Source organism: Acinonyx jubatus, chromosome A2 (assembly GCF_027475565.1).
Source record: "Acinonyx jubatus isolate Ajub_Pintada_27869175 chromosome A2, VMU_Ajub_asm_v1.0, whole genome shotgun sequence".
Taxonomy (NCBI): Eukaryota; Metazoa; Chordata; class Mammalia; order Carnivora; family Felidae; genus Acinonyx; species Acinonyx jubatus.
Window position 1 is genome coordinate 77,706,152 of NC_069383.1, and position 21,329 is coordinate 77,727,480.

The following is a 21,329-nucleotide window of genomic DNA, read 5'->3' on the forward strand; positions in this document are numbered from 1 at the left end:
AATATGCTTACTATCTCTCATTTTCAGGGTAATGCAAACCAAAAACACAGTGAGATATCACGTGACACCTATCAGAATGGCTAAAATAAAAAACACAAGAAACAACATGTGTTGGCAACCAAGTGGAGAAAAAGCAACCCTTTTGCACTATTGGTGGGAATGCAAACTGGGTAGCCACTCTGGAAAACAGTATGGAGGTTCCTAAAAATGTTAAAAATAGAACTACCTACCCTAGGATCCAGCAATTGCACTAGGTACCTACCCAAAGAATACAAACATACATGTCCCTCCGTGTTTACAGGAGCATCATCGACAACAGCCAAATTATGGAAACAGCCCGGTCGCCCAGAAAGTTGTGAATGGATAAAGAAGTGGTGTGCATATATATACAATGGAATATTATTCAGCCATGAAAAGAATGAAATCTTGCCATTTGCAATGACATAGATGGAGCTAGGGAGTATTATGCTAAGTGAAATAGGTCAGAGAAAGACAAGGGCCATATGATTTCACTCTTAGGTGGAATTTAAGAAACAAAACAAACAAACAAAGGCGTTAAACAAGAGAGATGAAGGCAAACCAAGAAACAGACTCTCGCCTATAGAGAACAAACTGACGGTTACCAGAGGAGAGATAAGGTGGGAGGATGGGTGAAATAGGTGATGAGGATTAACCAGCACACTTGCTGAGATGAGCACTGGGTGCTGTACGGAAATGTTGAATCACAATATTGTACACCTGAAACTATTTTTTTTTTTTTTTTGAGAGTGAGAGGGAGTGAGTGGAGGAGGGGCAGAGAGACAGCTGTCAGCACAGAGCTCAACCCGGGTCGGGAACTCACAAACCATGAGATCATGACTTTAGCTGAAGTCAGATGCTTAACCAACTGAGCCACCCAGGTGCCCCCACCTGAAACTGTACGACACTGTATGTTAACTAACTGGAATTTAAATAAAACTTGAAGAAAAGAGAGGAGAACACAAGTTTTGGGCTCAAACAGCACTCATTTTTCCTGTAATTTAATTTTTGAATTATATGTAAGACATTCAGCAGTTCTAAAAGAAAGAGCCCTCAGATATTTTAATTGCTCAGACCTGTGAATATTCCTACCCTGATATCAATAAAAGAAAAAATTAATTTCTCTATCCACTTTATAGTTAATAACACACAATTTTTATAATCTGTTAGGGTACTGAGCATTGTTCATAAATTGGAAATACTACATTCTCTGATTTAGAGATACCCTTTGTCCTTGACAAATAGAAATTACAAAGAATGTTTGCTTTAAGTAGGTGGTATATGACAATCAGAAGTAGACCGTGAGCAAAGGAAAATGCACTGAAAGCTTTTGGTTGCTTTGTACAAAAATACTTCAGAAAAAACACTTAGAATTCCATGGGCACATCACACCTGTGGTTGTCACAGGGAAGATCACTTTGCTATTGTGTTAGGTGGGAGACAAAGTTCCTAACAAAAATTCTTTCAAAATTAAAATATCAACGTTCAAATAGATGAATATAGATATGACAATTCTATCACTGAGTTTGTTCTTATGAATTAATAGAGAAAATAAATAGCTATCCAGTTGGGCATTAGTCATCACTTTTCCTTCAGCTATCAGAAGCAGAAGAAAATTAATGACATTTAACAAATCTGAGTTAACCTGTTTTTCACTCTTTTTATTTTTTTCACTCTTCTGTTTTAAGTTCTATAAGCAATCAGCAAAATAATATATCTGTTCATCATCAGCTGATTTCTGGGTAAGAGAATTAAAGAGATGCCTTCTAAACAAAAAGCAGTGGCAGAATGAATAATGTCCGTTTCAAAAATGTTATTTTTTAACTTCTGTAATAAAAAATGAATCAACGAAACATGCGTATACCTACTGCCTTTCATATTTTAAAAATGCATGTCAGAAAAAGCAAATAAAAAAACAGTTTCAAAGTGCTACCTTCCAAAAAGAGTCAGATTGAATTTCACTGGAAAAATTCTATCAAACATTCCAAAGCAGTTAATTCTCATGCCAGTTAAATCGTTACAAAGATTAAGAAGTACTGGAAAACATTCCGCACTCTTTTTATGAAAGAAGACGTTGATATTAAACCCAATCAAGATTGTCATTTCAGTTTAGAAGGACGTTCAAGATATAATGGCATAAGAGATACACAATAAAAAAGTACAGATTAGTCCTGTTTAATCATGAATAAAATAATTGCAGAAGAATCTAAAGTCACATTAAAAAATACATCATGTTCAAGTAGGATTTATTCCAAAAACTGGATGATTTAATACAGGGTTTCCATTAATTTAATTCATACCATAGACCTGAAGCTTTTTAAAAGTCCACTATTTATTAACAAAGTACCAATAAAATAAAAAATATGGTGACTTTCCAAGGTGCCTGGGTGGCTCAGTCAGTGGACATTGGACTTCAGCTCAGCTCATGATCTCACAGCTCCTGAGTTCAAGCCCCTAATCGGGCTCTGTGCTGACAACTCAGAGCCTGGAACCTGCTTCAGATTCTGTGTCTCCCCCTCTCTTGCCCCTAAACCACTCACATTCTGTCTCTGTCTCTCTCTAAAAAAATAGATTATAATATAATATAATATAATATAATATAATATAATATAATAGATAATAGATAATATAATATAATAATATAATCTTTTCCTTGAAAAGATGGAAGGAAACACCAGTTTTTGACTATAACAATCAAACTTTATGAAGACATTTTCCACACTTGGTAAAATAAATTTACCATGGTCCCAATAAAATAGCCAGGACTTGGATTCATTATGAAGGTCATATGGAAAACAAACAAACATGACTAGACTAGGAAACCATAAAAAAGATCAACAAGGCAAAGTAGGATTTTGGCCCTACCAGATATTAAAATAAAGAAAAAAAAACCTTTCTCATAAAAGCAATGCTATTTGTACATGAATACTCAGAAAGATCCTGGCACCAAAGAGTAAAATTGGACCCGAGTGCATATGAAAGTATAGTATATGATAAATTAAGTCACAGGGTAAAAATAGAGTTTTCAATCAACGTTTTAAAAAGTAACCCTAGGGGCGCCTGGGTGGCTCAGTCGGTTGGGTGTCTGACTTTGGCTCAGGTCATGATCTCACGGTTCATGAGCTGGAGCCGTGCATGGGGCTCTGTGCTGACAGCTCAGAGCCTGGAGCCTGCTTCAGATTGTGTCTCTTTCTCTCTGCTCTCCCCCCACTCATGCTCTGTCTCTCTCTCAAAAGTAAATAAACATTAAAAAAAGTTTAAAAAGTAACCCAATAGTCACTAAAAAAACCCACTAAAATTGAACGTGTATCATTACTTTCCCTAGGATAAATTCCAAATCAGTCAGAAATATAAATGCTTAAAAATAAATTCTCCAAATACAAAAAGAAAATATCTAGTATCATAAGGTGGAGTTGGAAAGCTACATATTATGTCTCAAAATTCAGAAGTAATGAAAGATCAATGAATTTCACAATTAAAAAAAACCTCGACATAGAAACACAAACACACTTCAAGCTAAAACCAGAATATATGTGCAGATTTTAATCATAGATGAAGTTTAATACCTGTGTCCATTCTTTCTCTTCCTCTCCCTTCCCTCCCTTCCTGTCCTTCCGTTGTCTTTATTTATGTTTTATCTACTTCTTTAAGTAAATTCTAGTAGAAAAAAATGACAAATAACTTAAAAATACAGTTGACAGAAAAAATAGAGTAAATGCCTTTAAATTTAGGAAAAATGCTCAGACACACCCCCATAATAAAAGAATTCCAAATTAATGAAGACCCATATTTAAACTATTTTCTCACTTTGCAGTTCATAAAAATCCCGCCAAATTTTGACAAAACACTCTAGTGCCTGGTGGAAAAAGCTATTCTCATAGTTCACTGGTATATATGTGCAAAATGTTACAAAATTTATTGGGGGAAACTGACACCACCACACAACGCTGGACACCATTTTCATTTTGGCTTAGGAAATCCACTGCTAGGCATCCAACCTAAATGTAGCTCTGTAAATGGGGGGGTGGGGGGAGTGGGGGGGGGAGGAGGTAAGACACTAGTGTTGTCCACTGCAGCACTGGTTACACCAAAAATTTAAAACAGTACAAATGTTCAAATTAAGGGCCTATTTAATTTCTTTAAATGGTACATCAACATGAAGGAGTACCATGGAACTGTACAAAAAATGGAGGAGAATGTTAGGTTTCTCACATCTGAGTGGGAGTCAACGTGAGTGTAGAGTTACAAGCAAAACTTTTCTAAGTATACTCTTACATAATTTTGACTTTTAAAGACTAAGAGAATATTTTACACATTCAAAAAATTTGGGAAGAATTTTCTAACATCTAAAATTGAATAGCACTGAGAAAATCAATCCCAGTTCCATGTCCAATTATTAACAACCAAACAGAACGAAGAAGAGACCCTTTATGTGACATTACAATTACATCCGTGTGTGTGTGTGTGTGCGTGTGCGCGCGTGCGCGCGTGTGAGCGCGTGCAGAGAGGGAGACGTAACGAAAACAGCAAAATATTAATTATTCTTGTTCTATGTATGGTTTATGACGTTCACTGTGTTATTCATTCATGTTGCCTGTCTGATCGCAAGTTTATATAGGAAATAGTTTAAAAAATAAAACAAAGTGGTCTCAGATCTATTTCTTTAAAGCCTTTTAATAAACTGTGTGTTGCTGAAATATGTTACTCAATACAGCTGTCTGACTTCCTAATTTTATGTAAAGAATTGCACCAGGTGAAAGGTGCTACTCAATCTGAGGTCAACAATTGCTTACAACACGGATTGTGGTGCTTAAATGAGAAATGCTTCAGAAATACTTACATTGGAAACTATCTCCATATTCATATAGTTCCTTTGAGATATTTATTTGCCATGAATTCAATCTGAGGATCCTACACTAAGAAAACCAGGGTTATAGAGATTAAATTTCCTCTAGAATAATGACCACTTTCCCCGGAAGACCATCTGATTAATTAAGGCTTGAGAAATATCTCTACTAGGTATATTTGAAGTCAGGGAGAGAAGTAGCATATTTTGAATTTACATTTAATATACGCCCTGCTATTTACATATTATAGTTTTAGTATTCTCAAGTTCCCAGAATATGATCATTAGGTGATGAGAAACAAACAAACAAGCAAACAAAAAATGGGAGGGGATAGGGATCTGTGGGATTAGAAATGGTAAATATACATCCATTGGCAATAGTGACATTCTGATGGGAAGAAAGTAGAAAATAAAAAGTAAATTAGTGGACATTAGTTTAAGGTCATATACTATAGAGGTAAATAGTACATATATTTAAAAGGCTCCCAAGAATACCTTTACTTAAACAACAATTAACAGAGTCGCCCGAGTGGCTCAGTTGGTTGAACACTGGACTCGATTTTGGCTCATGTCCTGATCACAGAGTCATGGGATTGAGCCCCATGCTGAGCTACATGCTTAAGATATTCTCTCTCTCCGTCTGCCCCTCTCCCCTACTCATCCTTGCTCTCTAAAAATGAAAATAAACTTAGAAAACACTACATAAAAGTGATTATAACATATCCTTATAATACTTAATATTGACATCAAGAATATTCACCTTTATTTCCAATTAAAAAAAAAGTAATTGAATTTTAAAACTTGTGTTTCCTAGCATCTCCTGAACTAGTCCCTCTCATTTTCCCTTTTACAGAAAATTAATTACAAACATCCAAACTTGGAAAACTAAGATTTCTAGATAACCTGTTAGTAGACACATCCAGAAAATCATGATAGAAGAAATACAGCTAGTTAATGCATACTGGCATATTTTTTCTTAAAATTACAAAAGAAACACAAATTAAGGTACCAATATTATTTTTTTAAATTTAAATTCAAGTTAGTTAACATAGATTATAGTTCTAGTTGCAAATATTCTCATATCTGTGCTAGTGACAGTGAAAAGATCTTAAAGAAAGCACTCTATTTTGGCAACAATGAAGTGAAATAGGGCTTTCTAGAATCAGATAGGAGAAGAATATGATGCAACATTTCTAGAGAGTGATACGTAAAACGAGTATTCCTAATGTTCACATTCACTGAACTGGTAATTCTAGTTCTAGGAGATTAGTCTAAGACAAATTAACTAAGGCTATTATCTATTTCCTTTTTTTTTTAAACAATTAGAAGTTGCAACCAGGGTTATTTATGGCAATAAAATGTAGAAACTGGAAAAAAGTTCAAAAATAAGGCACTGGATATATTTTGTCTATGAGAAGTCATCAGTGAATTCAATAGTTTCAGGGTACAAAGCCATTATAAAAATCAGTTTGTTTTAACATGCTAACAACAAAATATCTAAGAAAGAAATAAGAAAAACAATCCCACCTAGAGTAGCATCAAACACAATAAAATGCTTATGAATAAATGTAACTAAGGAGGTGGAATATCTGTGCCCTAAAAACGATAATACTCTGATGAAAGAAAGTGAAGATGACACAAATGGAAAGATATTCTATGTTCATGGGTCAGAATAATTAATATTGTTAAAATGTCCATACTACACAAAGATTATAAAAAGAGACAGAGGCATTATTTAATAATCAAGGGGCCAATCCAACAAGAAGATCTAACAATTATAAACATTCACGCACCCCACATGAAGCACCAAGATGTATAAAACAATTAATAATAAACATAAAAGAACTCATTGATAATAACAATTATAATAGGGGACTTTCACACCCCACTTACATCAATGGACAGATGATCTAAACAGAAAATAAATAAGCAAACAATGGCTTTGAATGACACACTGGACCAGATGGACTTAACAGATATATTCAGAACTAAATATATTCAGAATTAGATATATTCCATCCTAAAACCGCAGAATACACATTCTTTTCAAGTGCACATGGATCATTCTCCAGAATAGGTCACATATTAAGTAACAAAACAGGTTTCAATAAATACCCAAAGATTAAAATCATACAATGTGCCTTTTCTCACCACAATGCTATGAAACTAGAAGTCAACCACAAGGAAAAATTTGGAAGGACACAAATAGATGGACGCTAAACAACATGCTACTAAACAATGAATGGGTGAACCATGAAGTCAAAGAACAAGTTTAAAAAAAAATATGTGCAAACATGAAAAATGAAAACATAGGGTCCAAAAGCTTTGGGATGCAGCAAAAGTGTTCCTAACAGGGAAATATGTAACAATAGAGGCCTACCCCAACCAACAACAGTAACAAAAATCTGAAATAAATAAGCTAACCTTTCACCTAAAGGAACTAGAAAAAGAAAAACAAAGCCTAAAGCCAGCAGAAGAATAAAGATTAGAACAGAAACAAATGAGGTAGAAACTAAAAAAACGAAAGAAAAAACACAGTTGAATAGATCAATGAACCCAGGAGCTGGTTCTCCATAAAAAAAAAAAAAAAAAAACAAAACAGAATAAAAAAAATAATAAAAGTGATAAAACTCTGGCCAGACTTATCAAAAAGAAAAAAAAACCCAAATAAATAAAATCACAAATTAGGATAAATAACAACCAAAACTACAGAAATACAAACAATTATAAGAGAATATTATGAAAAACTGTATGCCAACAAATTGGACAACCTAGAAAAAATGGACAAATTCCTAGGCACATACAAACTACCAAAACTGAAAGTGGAAGAAATAGAAAATTTGAAGAGACTGATAACTGGCAAATAAGTTGAATGAGTAATCAAAAAATTCCCAACAAACCAAAGTCCAGGGCTAGATGGTGTCCCACGATTCTACCAGACATTTAACAGAGTTAACACCTATTCTTCTCAAACTGTTCCAAAAAGTAGAAAGGGAAAACTTCCAAATTCATTGTATGAGGCCAGCATTACCCTGATACCAAAACCAGATAAAGACTGCACTGAAAAACAGAACTACAGGCCAATATCCCTGATGAACATTGATACAAAAATTCTCAATAAAACACTAGCAAGCTAAAGCCAATAATACATTAAAAAAATAATTCACCAGTATCAAGTGGGATTTATTCCTGGGATGCCAAGGTTGTTCAAATCAATCAACGTGGTACACTGCTCTTGAATTCTAAACGTAAAAATGTCCTTCAAAACTACAGACAAAAAAACTTCACATAATGAAAAAAGAATTTAAGAATTTGACATCAGCATAAGTGCACTAAATAATAATTGTTAAGTGTGTTTATTACGCAAAATAAAAATAATTCTAGATGGGAGGTTGGAAGTTCATGAAACAATAGAGAACAATGGCTAAATGTAGATAGATACAGAATGATAATTAACCTTGTGGGATTTAAAATATTGAAAACTAAAAGACGTGATATACAAACAACAATAGAACAATGTCAAAATGGCAGGAGGGAAGTATAAAGGTATTGAGAGCAACTTCTTTATCTAGAAAATACAGTATCAAGTCATATTTTATAGTCTGCATGTTTTATAGTCTGTAGAGTAACCACTAAAATAATAGTAACAGAAATGTTAATATCAAGTTAGTAGAGCAGGAAAATGAAAACTAGTAGTTCATCAAAAAGAAGGCAACTAAATACAGTATCTATCTACCTATAAAGAGAGAGAGAGAGGGATAAGATAAATGAGAAATAGTAATAGCAAAATGGTACGTTTATTGTTAAATATGTCAGTAATCACATTAAATTTAAGCTAGCTTTGCCATTAATTTATTGAAAAATAGTGGAAAAGTGCTTGTTATCTGACAGTCTAGTGGATGACTGCCTAATGCAGATAGGTACAAATTCTGGTGTTAAGTTATGCCATACGCATCGCAAAAGATTTAAAAAATCCCCTAAAGAGACCTCATTATGCATACAGATGTGTTTTGGTTTTTTTTTTCCACTCTAAACTGTTTTTGAAAGACTTATGAGAAATATTTTAAATAACACATGACAGCAGTGTTTTATATAACACACCATCCTTAACTCAAACTATGTTTTACTTTCACCCCTGTCTCCTTCCCAAAATGTTCTGCGAGTTTTAATCTCTCTCAATTTAATCCACATGTGCTCCATTTCTCAACTCTACTAATAAAATGCATCCGATGTACTTCTTTTTGCTTGGTATTTTTACGTTATTAAATAGCCTTATGTAGAAAAATAAATACCAATGTTCAGGATCCACCTCAAACGAATTACATAAAAATCTGTAGTGCTGGAATTATAGCTTTGGCATTTTTAATGCTTATATACTAAGAAGTGGCATAAGACACGCTTCCATAATGTGGGAAATGTGTATTTTCAAGTAGAGAATGGGTTAATACTTTTGTAAACATTCACTAAGCTGTATACTCAAGGGGCTATGCAGTTTATGTTATTTTTTTTTAATTTTAAAGTTTATTTTTTGAGAGACACAGCATGAGTGTGGGAGGGCAGAGAGAGAGGGAGACACAGCATCCAAAGCGGGCTCCAGGCTCTGTGCTGTCCGTGGGGCTCGAACCCTTGAACCAGGAGATCATGATCTGAGGCAAAGTCAGATGCTCAGCTGACTGATCCACCCAGGAGCCTTTTATGTAAGTTTCAATGCAATATAACTTTTTGAAAATCAAAACTTCCCCAAATTGTTCTAATGCATAGGTGTATTTTAAAACCACTAAAGACCAAAAATAAAAAGGTGGTGGTGGAAGATACAATGAAAACAAAATTGTGTCATGAATGTAGATAAGAATTTAAAAAATATATAAAAATATATAATGAATTCTGTAATGTAGCATTAGAATTGAGGGAATGATTAAAATTAAATATAAAGAAGAAAGAAATATGGGGAGTAATTAAGTAAGAATCATAGATCAGAACAGAGAACTGGGATGGGAAATATAATTGTTGCTCAGAAAACTGGGTAGAAAGTGACTACCCTTGGAATAAGAGGAGGTTAGTTTCCACTGGGTTTTAAAGATCCCCAAAACACGCATGCTCAAAAGATGTATGGAGAGTTAATAGTGACATGTGAGTGTCGGTAATTGAGTTTGAAGATAGAGATTTGGAAATTTTCAAATTTCGAATGGATAATTTCTCCCAAATCATTGGTGTTGCAAGAGATTAGCAGATATTTTAGGACAAAACCCTTGGCTACTACAATCACTGGCCTGGAAAAGTAGAGGATTGAATCAAAGAACACAAGCAACATGAAGAGGGAAGAAAATCAGGAACCTAAGATGTGCAGAGCTAAAGATGCAAATGGTTTCACTGGAAGAAATTAATTTCTGGTATCAAGAGATGGTGAGAGATACAAAAGGAAAACAATTAGAAGAGACCAGTGAATTTTTCCAGACGAATGTCACATAGAAAGTTTGTGTGTGTGTGTGTGTGTGTGTGTGTGTGTGTGTGTGTGATGTAAAAATAGAACAAGCCAGATTGAAAAGGGTTATGAAAGAAATCACAAGATAAGGAATCTGTTCTGCATGGGAACATTAATTACATAAATTAGGTATTATGCATTTTAGAAACGAAGCAAATTAATAAATATAGAAAGTAATAATAAGTATAGGAAGAGTTGAAGACCAGTGGACCCTTATAGAGCTTTTATAATCACATGCTAAATACATTTTGCATATAATACATAATATATCCCATAGTAATTGCTTAATATGTATTAATAATTAATTTGAATGTTGGACATCAACATTAGTGTTATTGGGTGTGTGCTTATTTTGTGCAGCAGAGAAGATGAAAATTATTACTATGGACAAAGTATTTTGCTCAGAAAACCTTAAATTTAAGAGAGAACTTTGGGCAAAGTTGCTAATATTTTGCAAATAGAGCTTTATTTTTATAAGCTTTCACTAGTAGGAGCACGCTGATCATCCTGATAGTCCAATTTCTACTTCCTCCTGAGTAGTTCATTCTACACATAGAATCATGGTGCTGGGAGCTTTAATGAACTGCCTTTGAAACTACTACCGGTTATAAAGGAATTGCAAGGCCCAGGAGCTTCCAAGCAGAGATTTCTAAAGAGGCACACTGTCAAAGTTAGAATTTTTGTCAGCAAAGAGATTTTTCACATTGGCGAGTGATGACGAATTAACATCTAACCCCTCTCCCTTTCAAAAACCACTGCTTTAATTTGGTTTTATGGAATTAAGGAGCCACTAAATATTTCTTGAGGAAGTCTCGATATGTCATATCTTGTTTATCCTACATCTATAAAATCCAGATTTCCTGTGTCTAGCAATTCTTAGGTATTGGGTCTGATCTATAAAAGAAAACAAGTGTGTGTGTGTGTGTGTGTGTGTGTATGTGTGTGTGTTTGCATGTGTATGTTTTCAAGTCATTTAAGAGATTTTTGAAAGTGTTACTTCCCAACTGAAACAACTCACACTACTGTTTATATCCTCAGAGATGCATTGACATCAAAGGGAACTAAAGTAAAAAGAGGTAAGGTTAATTACCATTTTCAAAACAAAATTACATTTCAACTCAGTAGTGTACTCTGATCAACCAAGATCTTCCAGTATTCTCAAATCCCCAATAAGAAAGCAAGCAGATGGAAGTTAGTGATTTACCAAATTTCTCATAGAAAATTAACACAGCGATATTCTGTTGTTTTTGGTCTTCTGTTATTTTTTTCTTGGATGGTATATCTATGTATGTGTACTTATATTTACTGTTTTACTGAGCTCTAATTGACATACAATATTGTATAGATTTAAGGCATGCAACGCATTTATTTGATTCACTTACGTACTGCAAAATTACTACCACCAAAACATTAGTTTTGAGTGATGTTTGAGTGATACTGATAATGCATATGATATTGGTCTGTCACTGACATATTACACTTGCTTGATACATCCTAGATCCAGACATGTCATTGCAAATGGCAAGATTCCATTCTTTTTGATGGCTGAGTAATATTCCAGTGTGTGTGTGTGTGTGTGTGTGTGTGTGTGTGTGTGTGTGTTTCTGTTATTAATTTTTTTATATATTTGGTTAATTTCAAGTTAGGGGCAGAAACATTTACAATTGCTACCTTCTTGTTAGAGAGTCCCCTTTAATATGATATAGTGCCCTTCTTTATCTTGTTACAGTTTGTGGTTTGAAGTTTAGTTTGTCTGATGTAAGTCTGATATAAGAGATCTTCAGCTAATCTTATGTGGCTTCCTTTTTAAGTTAGGGACTTCTTTTGTCTTGCTGCTGTTGGAATTTCTTCTTTACCACTAGATTTTGGAAATTTAACTATAATATATTTTGGTGTTGTCCTGCTTTTGTTGGTTTTGATGAGAGTTGTCTGTCCTTCCTGGATTTGGATGTATGTTTCCTTCCTCAGATTAGGGAAGTTTTCAACTATTATTTCCTCAAATAAACCTTCTGCCCCCTTTTCTCTTTCCTTCTTCTTCTGGGATTCTCATGATATAAAATATTATTACTTTTGATGGAGTCACTGAGCTCCCTAAGTCTACTCTCATAATCCATAATTCTTCTTTCTTTTGTTAAGCTTCATTATTTTCCACAATTCTGTCTTCTGTTCCACTTGTTTCCTCGCTTCTTCCATCCTTGTGGTCATTACATCCGGTCAGTTTCAAATCTCAGATACTGCATTTTTCATTTCTGCCCGATTGTTTTTTTTAGCTCTTTCATCTCTGCAGTAAATTCTCCCTTGCCTCTTCCATGCTTTTCCCTAGCCCCGCAAATATTCTCATGATTGTCATTTTCACTTCTCCATCAGGCATATTACTTATATTTGTTTCAATTAGATCTCTGGCTATGACCTTTCCTTGTTCTTTGAGTTGAATTCTTCCATTTGGCAGTATTGGCCTTGGCCAGAGCCTGGCAAGTTTTAATGAAGCGTGCTCTGGTCTGCTTGTTAAATGATATCTGATGCTACTTTCACTGGAACTGAAACTTTCCAGAATTCTCTGTTGGGAAGATGTTGTACGTGCAAATGTTTCTACTGGTCTTCTGGGGAAAGGGCCCGCTGTACTGGTCCTTAAACACACTTACCCAAGAAAAGCTGTACCATCAGAGGACAGGAGGACAGGACTTGGTGTAACCAGGTTAGGCAGCCATGTTGGTGCTGTGCTGTTTACTCAAGTTCATGTATGCGGAGGGACAGGGGGGAGAAAATGGCAATAGCTGGCTTCTTTGTCCCATGACAGGGGACTCTGTGCTTGCTGCTCTCTGGGAAGCACTCCCAGAAGAGCACGTACTTTCCCCTTGGGTGTCCTGGGTGTTTCTGAGGTTGCTGTTTTCACCAGTTTGCCTACGGGTTCCTTGACTGCCTGGGGCAGTGCAGTAAACTCTGGGCTCTATCCCAACCAAGCCTACTGACTTTTAAAACTCCGAATTTTAGGGGCGCCTGGGGCTTAGTCAGTTAGGTGTCTGACTTCAGTTCAGGTCATGATCTCACGGTTTGTGAGTTCAGGCCTCACGTGGGGCTCTGTGCTGACAGCTCAGAGCCTGGAGCCTGCTTCGGATTCTGTGTCTCCCTCTCTCTCTGCTCCTCCCCCTCTCGTGCTCTGTCTCACTCTCTCTCAAAAAATAAACAGTAAGAAATTTTTTTAAAGTACAACTCCAAACTTTAGGAACCTCATGTGTGGAGAACTGTGCTGGTCTTCTGGGGGACAGTTTGCCATGCTGGGACTGATGCAGGTTGGATGAAAAGGGCACAGCAGAGGGACATAGGATTTGGAGCCAAAGCAGGCTGAATCGCCAGTGTCTGATTTAGCCACTCTCAGCAGGTGTCTCTGTGCCTCTGCTGAGGAGTGGGGGAAGGAAATGACACCCACCTGCTCTTTTGTCCCCTGAGAGTTGACTCTGCAAACATCACCTCTCACAAATGAGCTCCAAGAAGAGCAAATAGTCTCTCCCTGTGTGCCTCAGCCCATCCTTGGATTGTGCCAGCTGCCCCCTGGGTTGCTCCCCTGCCTTCTCTCCAGGGGTAGGGCAGCAACCTCAGTGCTCTATCCCAGCCAAGCCACGGACCCCAAAAACTCCAGTCTTTGTACCCCGCTGGTTACAAAACCTTATGAAAACCAGCCTCTCTGGTTTCCTCGGCCAATGGCTTTGGGGAAGTTTTCTCCTTGTGTGATCCCCTGTTCATTCCACTCTCTCTCACCTTTCTCTCCAATCAGGGCTCCCTCCCTTTCACAGCACCCATGGTCTGTTTCTCTCTCATACCACGTCTCTGTACTTCCACCTTCTTCATCGTGGCCTCTTCTCTCCCTCTCATTGTGCAGTTTGTTCTGTCAGTCCTCAGGTCGATTTCTTGGGCACTCAGAACGATGTGACATTTACCTAGCTGTGGACAAGGCAAGCTTAGGATCCTCCTCCTACACCACCACCTTAGCTCTAGCTCTGCCTCTCCCAAACAGACTCTTAAATAGAGACAGCAAACTGCTGATAGCCAGAGGGGAGGCGGGTGAAGGTACACGTGAAATAGAAAAAAAAAAAAAAAAAGGAATCAAGAGGTACAAACTTCCAGTTATGAAATAAATATGTCATGGAGATGAAGAGTGTAGTACATAGAGTATAGTCCATAATGTAATAATGTTTTCCAGCGTCAGATGGTGACTACACTTACCTTGGTGAGCACTGTGTCTTGTGCAGAACTGTCACGTCAATATGTTGTACGCGTGAGTCTAACCTGGTATGCCAACTATACCTCCGTTAAAAAAACAACAACCCTAATCTGCCATTGTTGGAAGAAAGAAAATCACCGCTTGAGAGTTTTTAATTCTCCTCAATTTCTCCACCGTTTCTTCGTAAAATTGCAGATCAGAGTACTGTGCAAGGAAAGGATGATGGCGTTAATCCAAAGCCAGGCTTATTAGATATTAAGGAATAATTTATGTGAGATAGAGTCTATGATGCTAGAGACTGCATTGTCTCCGACTTTCGGTTGTAGGATGAGAGAAAACATCCAAAGTGATCAAGATCATTGGCCTTTTGTTTTATCATAAATATTGGGATTCAGGGTACAGATAAATTTGAGGGCCAAGAAAACATTTTATGTTCCCACAATGATATTTCAGTTTTAGGTGTAATGTAACAATATTTTTTAGTGGATAGGTTTTTTAATGACAAAAGTGTCCAGCTTATAAATCGGAAGTTATCCCTCAATAATGGTAGACACTAGTTTAAAGCCCATCAGGGAGCTTTTTAAGCGCTGCGACACAAGCAATTCAATGTATTTTTTGCTGGCACTCAAATTTACATGGAGTTATTTTGCATTCCTTCCAAAAGAACAGCATTAGAAATGCTGTCTCCCAGGGACAGTACATGATAACTTAGATTATCAGTGTCTCATGTGGATTCCCTGCTCCAAGAAAGGTGAAGTGATCAGTACCACTTCTCCCACTTCTCCCATAATTTCTCTTTCAACTTTTTGGCTGTTTTCTGGGATTTAAAAGCCCAAGAATAAAAACGATCCACTAGTGTTCGGGTGCATATGAATCCAGTCTTCAGTATAGGTCTGGAAGTGAGGATGGTAAGTATCAGAAGTAGCTGATGCATTTTAGATCCACTGATGAAGGTAAAGATAAAAACATGGTCAGTGCAGATATGAATGCCCCTATCTAATACTCAGAACTTTAAGAAAATCATTAAGAGGATCAGTTTATAGTGAAAAAAATAAACTAAGGCAAACTTATGTATGGAAAAGTTTATCCAATAACAGTGGCTGTTTGAATCAAACGGCACAACATTATAAGCATTTGCCATCTACTTTATTTTTTGTAAATAATAAACATAATAGTTATTACTGGTCTTATGTTAATATTAATAAAGAGGCTGAGGGTATATAATGGAGTAGGGTGAAATTCTTCCTTTTAATGTGCTTTAATATCAGTAAAAGATGATGAATTTGAGAGCTTAAGGTAAAACTATACATTGCAAACTACTTTTTTTGCTGTTAGGTTGGTTTTCGTTTTGTTCTGCTGGTACAAAGTAGCAATGCTTGAATTGCCTTTTCTTTAAATTGTTTTAGAAGGTTAATAGGAAAGCTGACATTGTAAGCAGGGATGGGAGTATTACTTAGAAATTTGTAATCAACACTGAGAGAAGTCATTCAAATTAACCTGACTAAAATAGCAAATTCCTACCAGCTCCCAATCCAAAAGAGGAAACAAAATCTGTATCTAGATCAACTCTCAATTCCTGTGTCATTTATCATCATGTTGGATTATTTATTACTCTGTGGTGTTTGCAACTTCAGTTTTTTTTTCTGATAGTGTCTTTGTAACCCCTTAATGTTCATATAGCCTCCATCTGCTTGACTGATGATGTAAAATTAGATATCCTGATGTAATGGACTGGTATTCAACATTAAATACAAGGTTTCCTGCAAGATATATAATAACATGAGATAGTTTTTGTTTCCTCTTGGTAAGCAACATTTTCATTTATAATATGGCATCTGAGATCTATACTGCCTATCTTATATGCATTGCAACCATTTATTCAATAAATGCATATCTGTAAAACTTTCCACCAATATTTTTATTTTATGAGGGAAGACCGCAGGTGATTTTTAATTTGTTTGTAATTTTTTCTTCTCCAACACTTTGTACAAGGTTAGAGTTGTTTTTAAAATTAAGAGAAGAGGTTGGGAATGGGTGAGAAGTGTAATTGGTGTACATTTTATTAGAAATACTACTTTAATACCTCTATTAAAATAAATTTGAAAGAAATTTTAAAACAAAGACTATAACAGAACTACCTAACTTCTGCATTTCCTTTTATTTCTCTCTCTCTCTCTTCCATTTATGCAGGTGCACAAATATAAGATAGAAACCTCTAAGTTGCACTATTGTTGAGAGATAGGGAAAAAATAAGTCCCTCATTTTTAAAATTGTTAAATTTTGATTTTTTGAGAGAGAAGGAGAGGAAGAGGGGGAGAGGGGCAAAGGGAGAGAGAGAAAGAGAGAGAGAGAATCCTAAGCTGGCTCCACACTCAGTGGAGAGCCCCATGCAGGGCTCAATCCCACAACTGTGAGATCATGACCTGAGCTGAAATCAAGAGTCCAAACACTCAACTGACTGAGCGACCCAGGTGCCCCCAGCGGTCCCTCATCTAATGTATTGCTTAGTGGCAACATCTCTGTCACTGAAATGTGCCTCATTCATTTTGTCTGCCTTTCCTTAAGTGATTTAGTGACAACCCTGTTCAATTATCAATCTCTTTTTCATACCCGTGCAGCTTTTACTCAAATAAAGCAAAATGGTCTATATTAAGCAAATAAATCAACTTAGAAAAAAGAGATATCAAGCTATTTTTCTACATATCTGAAATAACGCAGACATTATAGACATTTTCTGAATCAAATAAGGTACTGGTGGTGATTGGAAATCTCAAGAAGAATAAGAATTTCATTGAGCCAGGTGTTGTGTTCAGGGCCCGCGATACAAAGACGATTGGAGTGATCAGTGTTTATTGAAGCTCACTCATCTGAAGGATTTTTTTTCGTTTGTTTACATAAGCCCCAGCATGGTACAAAGAGTTGTGTGTGGAGGTTGTCCTCCGCCAGATCACTGAAGCATGAGCTGCCCTTTGCCTCTGTTTCAGATCCTCCTGTCCTGTCTGACTTTGAACTCTTAATAGCTCTGCATGCCCCTGCTTGCATATCAAACACCAAAGACAATCATAGCTATTAGCAGAAAGGGGACTTTCAGAATGCTATTCTTTGCACAGCTGTAGGTGTGACAACAGTGTGGCCCGTGTGTAATGCTACCATTGAGTTAGCGTCCTTTCAACATTCAACTGCCAAGGTAAAGGATTAGGACACTTCTTACTGGGGCATAGCAGTTTCAAAGTGTCAGATTTCTTTAAGCTACCCATGACAGTTGGCTACCTGGTGTGTAGAGATAGGGTCCACACAAAGAGACCCACGTCAAGCACACTTAACTGCCTGGCTTCATGGAAATGAAGCATAATGGAATTCTTGCCTGGTCTTTTGTGACTATTGCTTTTGTGGAAGTATTTCAATCGGGGTAGGTACCAACAGGTATAGAGTTTCTGTTTGAATACCCTGAGTGCGAAATTTATAATACCTTTTTTTTTGGAGAGAGATTTCTTGGCCTAATTTGTCCAGCAAGGATATTTCCCACTTGTTTTCCCTTTCTAAATAGGAAGATCCCATTGTTGGAGGAAATGGATGTTAATTAATCATATTCTACTGAGCTTTTTATGGTGTAGCTCGTTTTTATTTGAAAAGTATAATTGGGGTTGAGGTAGGGCAAGAGTGAACATTGAAAATAAAGCATATTATTTACGACAATACTGAATACTTATGCAAACCATCTTAAAGTTTTAGTCTGTTTTCTGCTGGTAACATTCTATGGCTGATTAAAGCTGTCAGAACAACATTCAAATTAAATTCAGTGGGAGGTCATTCAGTCATCAAGAAGTATGTTCAGTCAGCAAGCTCCCAGCTCTGCTGCGAAAGGATGAGAAGTTTGGCAATATTGCTTTATTTTTCCATATCAATGTTCAATGAATGTATGTATATGTTTGGTTTTAATAATGTAAGTATTAAGTCAGAGCCTTAAATTATCCTTTAACAAGTAGACAAAGAATCCAGGAAAAAAGGCAAGACTTACTACTAATCTCTAAAATACAAAAGTTAAAATAATTTAATATAAAGGATAATTAAGTTCCCATAAAACCATTTACTGAAGTTCCCACATCATTATAAACATAATTATAATTAGGGGCGCCTGGGTGGCTCAGTCGGTTAAGGGTCTGACTTCAGCTCAGGCCACGATCTCGCGGTCCGTGAGTTCGAGCCCGGCGTCGGGCTCTGGGCTGATGGCTCAGAGCCTGGAGCCTGTTTCTGAATCTGTGTCTCCCTCTCTCTCTGCCCCTCCCCCATTCATGCTCTGTCTCTCTCTGTCTCAAAAATAAATAAATGTTAAAAAAAAATTTAAAAAAGCATAATTATAATCATTAGTAAATATTTTATTTTTTCCTTAAAAGTTAAAGGAGTCTCTGTTGTTTTCCATGACATCTTTATTCACTGTGATTAACTGCCTTGAAATTCTCACAAATGAATTCAAATATTTAAAGGGCTTTCATATAATAGGAATTGTTCTTATAATGTATGGAATCTAGTACTTGCATTAGCACACTGCAAAGCAGTGGGTGTTCCGTACATATTTGTTTGAAACTAGCAAACAGTGGATTTTCTATCTATGATGCATGGAAATAGGACTACTTAAAGAGGAGATAGGTTGACCCCAGGAAACAGAGTACGTATTGGGAAATTTTGGGTCAATTACAGCTCAAGAATTTTATCAGATATCCAATACATTGTTGATGTAGATGACTTCAGAAGTCTCCTCCATCACTGAAAATTCTAAACACACACGTGCATGCGCACGTACACACACACACACACACACACACACACACACACACAGGCTAAATAATTTGTTTATAAAGTTATCTAAGTTTATCATATCAATTTACTTTTTTTCCCCTGGCACTCTTAAAGTTCAACCAGAATACATTTCCCTTCTTTCTTACTCTTCCTTTTGTTTAACAGTGCTTATAAATATGTGTACTTCCTTAATAAAAATCTGCAGGATGTTTAGAATCTTAGGTCTTTTTTGGGATTGTCAAGTCACAATTTTCAAACTCTTAAAATGCCTATTTTTTTCCTATAACTGGCAAGTGGTTCCTTTCAAATTTCCACATTGAACTTTCACCCTTAGAACTTGCTTTTTTGTTTTGTTTTCAGAACTGGCCATATGTAAGACTCTATATCCATCTCCCAGTGCCCCTATGGATAGATCCAGATTACTTCTTAAACTTACTCTCTTGATGGCTTTCTGCAACACGTATTTCACCTGAAATTAATGACTCTGGTGGTCATATTATGGGTAAACAAAAATCTGTTCATGTCAGCTCATAAATGAAGAAGTGATAGAATTAGGAAAATCACCATTTTTACATCCCCCAGTATAAAAATTGATTCAGGCAAGAAGTTTCAGAAGGATGTGGGAAATATAACATTTGCACATTATTAAAGCATAACACAACAGATTACTTATGTTTTGCCAAAGGAAAATTCTGCCTTATAATGGAAAGCATTGGCAGTGACTACTTTACTCATGGCTTCAGTTATAGGGAGACACCAGATTTACTCCTCACGTGATTACAATAAGTATGTAAGAATATCTAAAAATTATTCTTATAAAAAATGCTTAACCTAAACCTAATGAAACGTCTAAACTCTTATCTACATTTAAGCAAATACAAGGGACAGAGGAATAAACTAAAGGATACCATGAAGAAACACTTAGCCAATTCCAGGGTTTGGGACACTGTAAAAGACAATGGCCTTGTACATTTCACAATGTCAAAGTAAAAAAAAAAAAAAAAAAGGTACGAAGAGCTTTCCTCAGGTAAAAATAATAAAATCTGCATGAAATACCCAAATTAATAACCTGGAGTTTCTACAGCCTGAACAAAGTCGCAGATTTTGGAGAGGAATTAAGACATGGAAAATGGACCAGCTTGTGGTGGGTTATCTATTTGTGTGGATTAAAATGAGGGTAAACTATGATTCATAATGGTCTGGAGTGGCAGAGGCTATGATAGAAATTCCACTATGCTTTTGGCATGAGAATTTAGAGAAGAATTTATGGTGGTCACATCTTGAGAGGGTTGGAAATTCTGGAAATGTGAAAGCCCAATGATGGAGGCCTCCATGGTTCTGTGTGTAATGACTACCACAGTCTTTTCCTGACATCTGAGCCATGCAAGTGTGGGCAAAATCAAAGTAAGGCACCTGAAGGGGCACCTGGGTGGTTAAGCGTCGGGCTTCAGCTCAGGTCATGATCTCCTCGTTTGTGAGTTTGAGCCTGCATCAGGCTCTGTGCTGACAGCTCAGAGCCTGGAGCCTACTTCAGATTCTGTGTCTCCCCCTCATTGTGCCCCTCCCCAGCATGTGCTCTGTCTCTCTATCTCTCTCAAAAATACACATTAAAAAAAAATAAAAAAAAAGTAAGGCACCTCAAGCCAAATGAAGTGAACAGAGATTTGAGCTGCTGCCCAAAAGACAGAGCTTGAAATTAGAGTCTAACCAACTCAGAGTTAAGAGTCTCCATAATATAAATTTTATAGTATCCAAGAACATTTTAAATTATAAGAATAACTAGAGACATAGGACATATGACTGTATGTCCTCTGATAAGTCAAGCGGGTATATTGTAATTCCCAAAGCAACAATTAAAAATATGTAATTGTAACTAAATATCTAAGAGATAAATCAAACTGGGATTCTAAAATTATTTACATAATCACAAGGCAGGAAAGAGGAATAAGGAATAACAACAGAGAAGA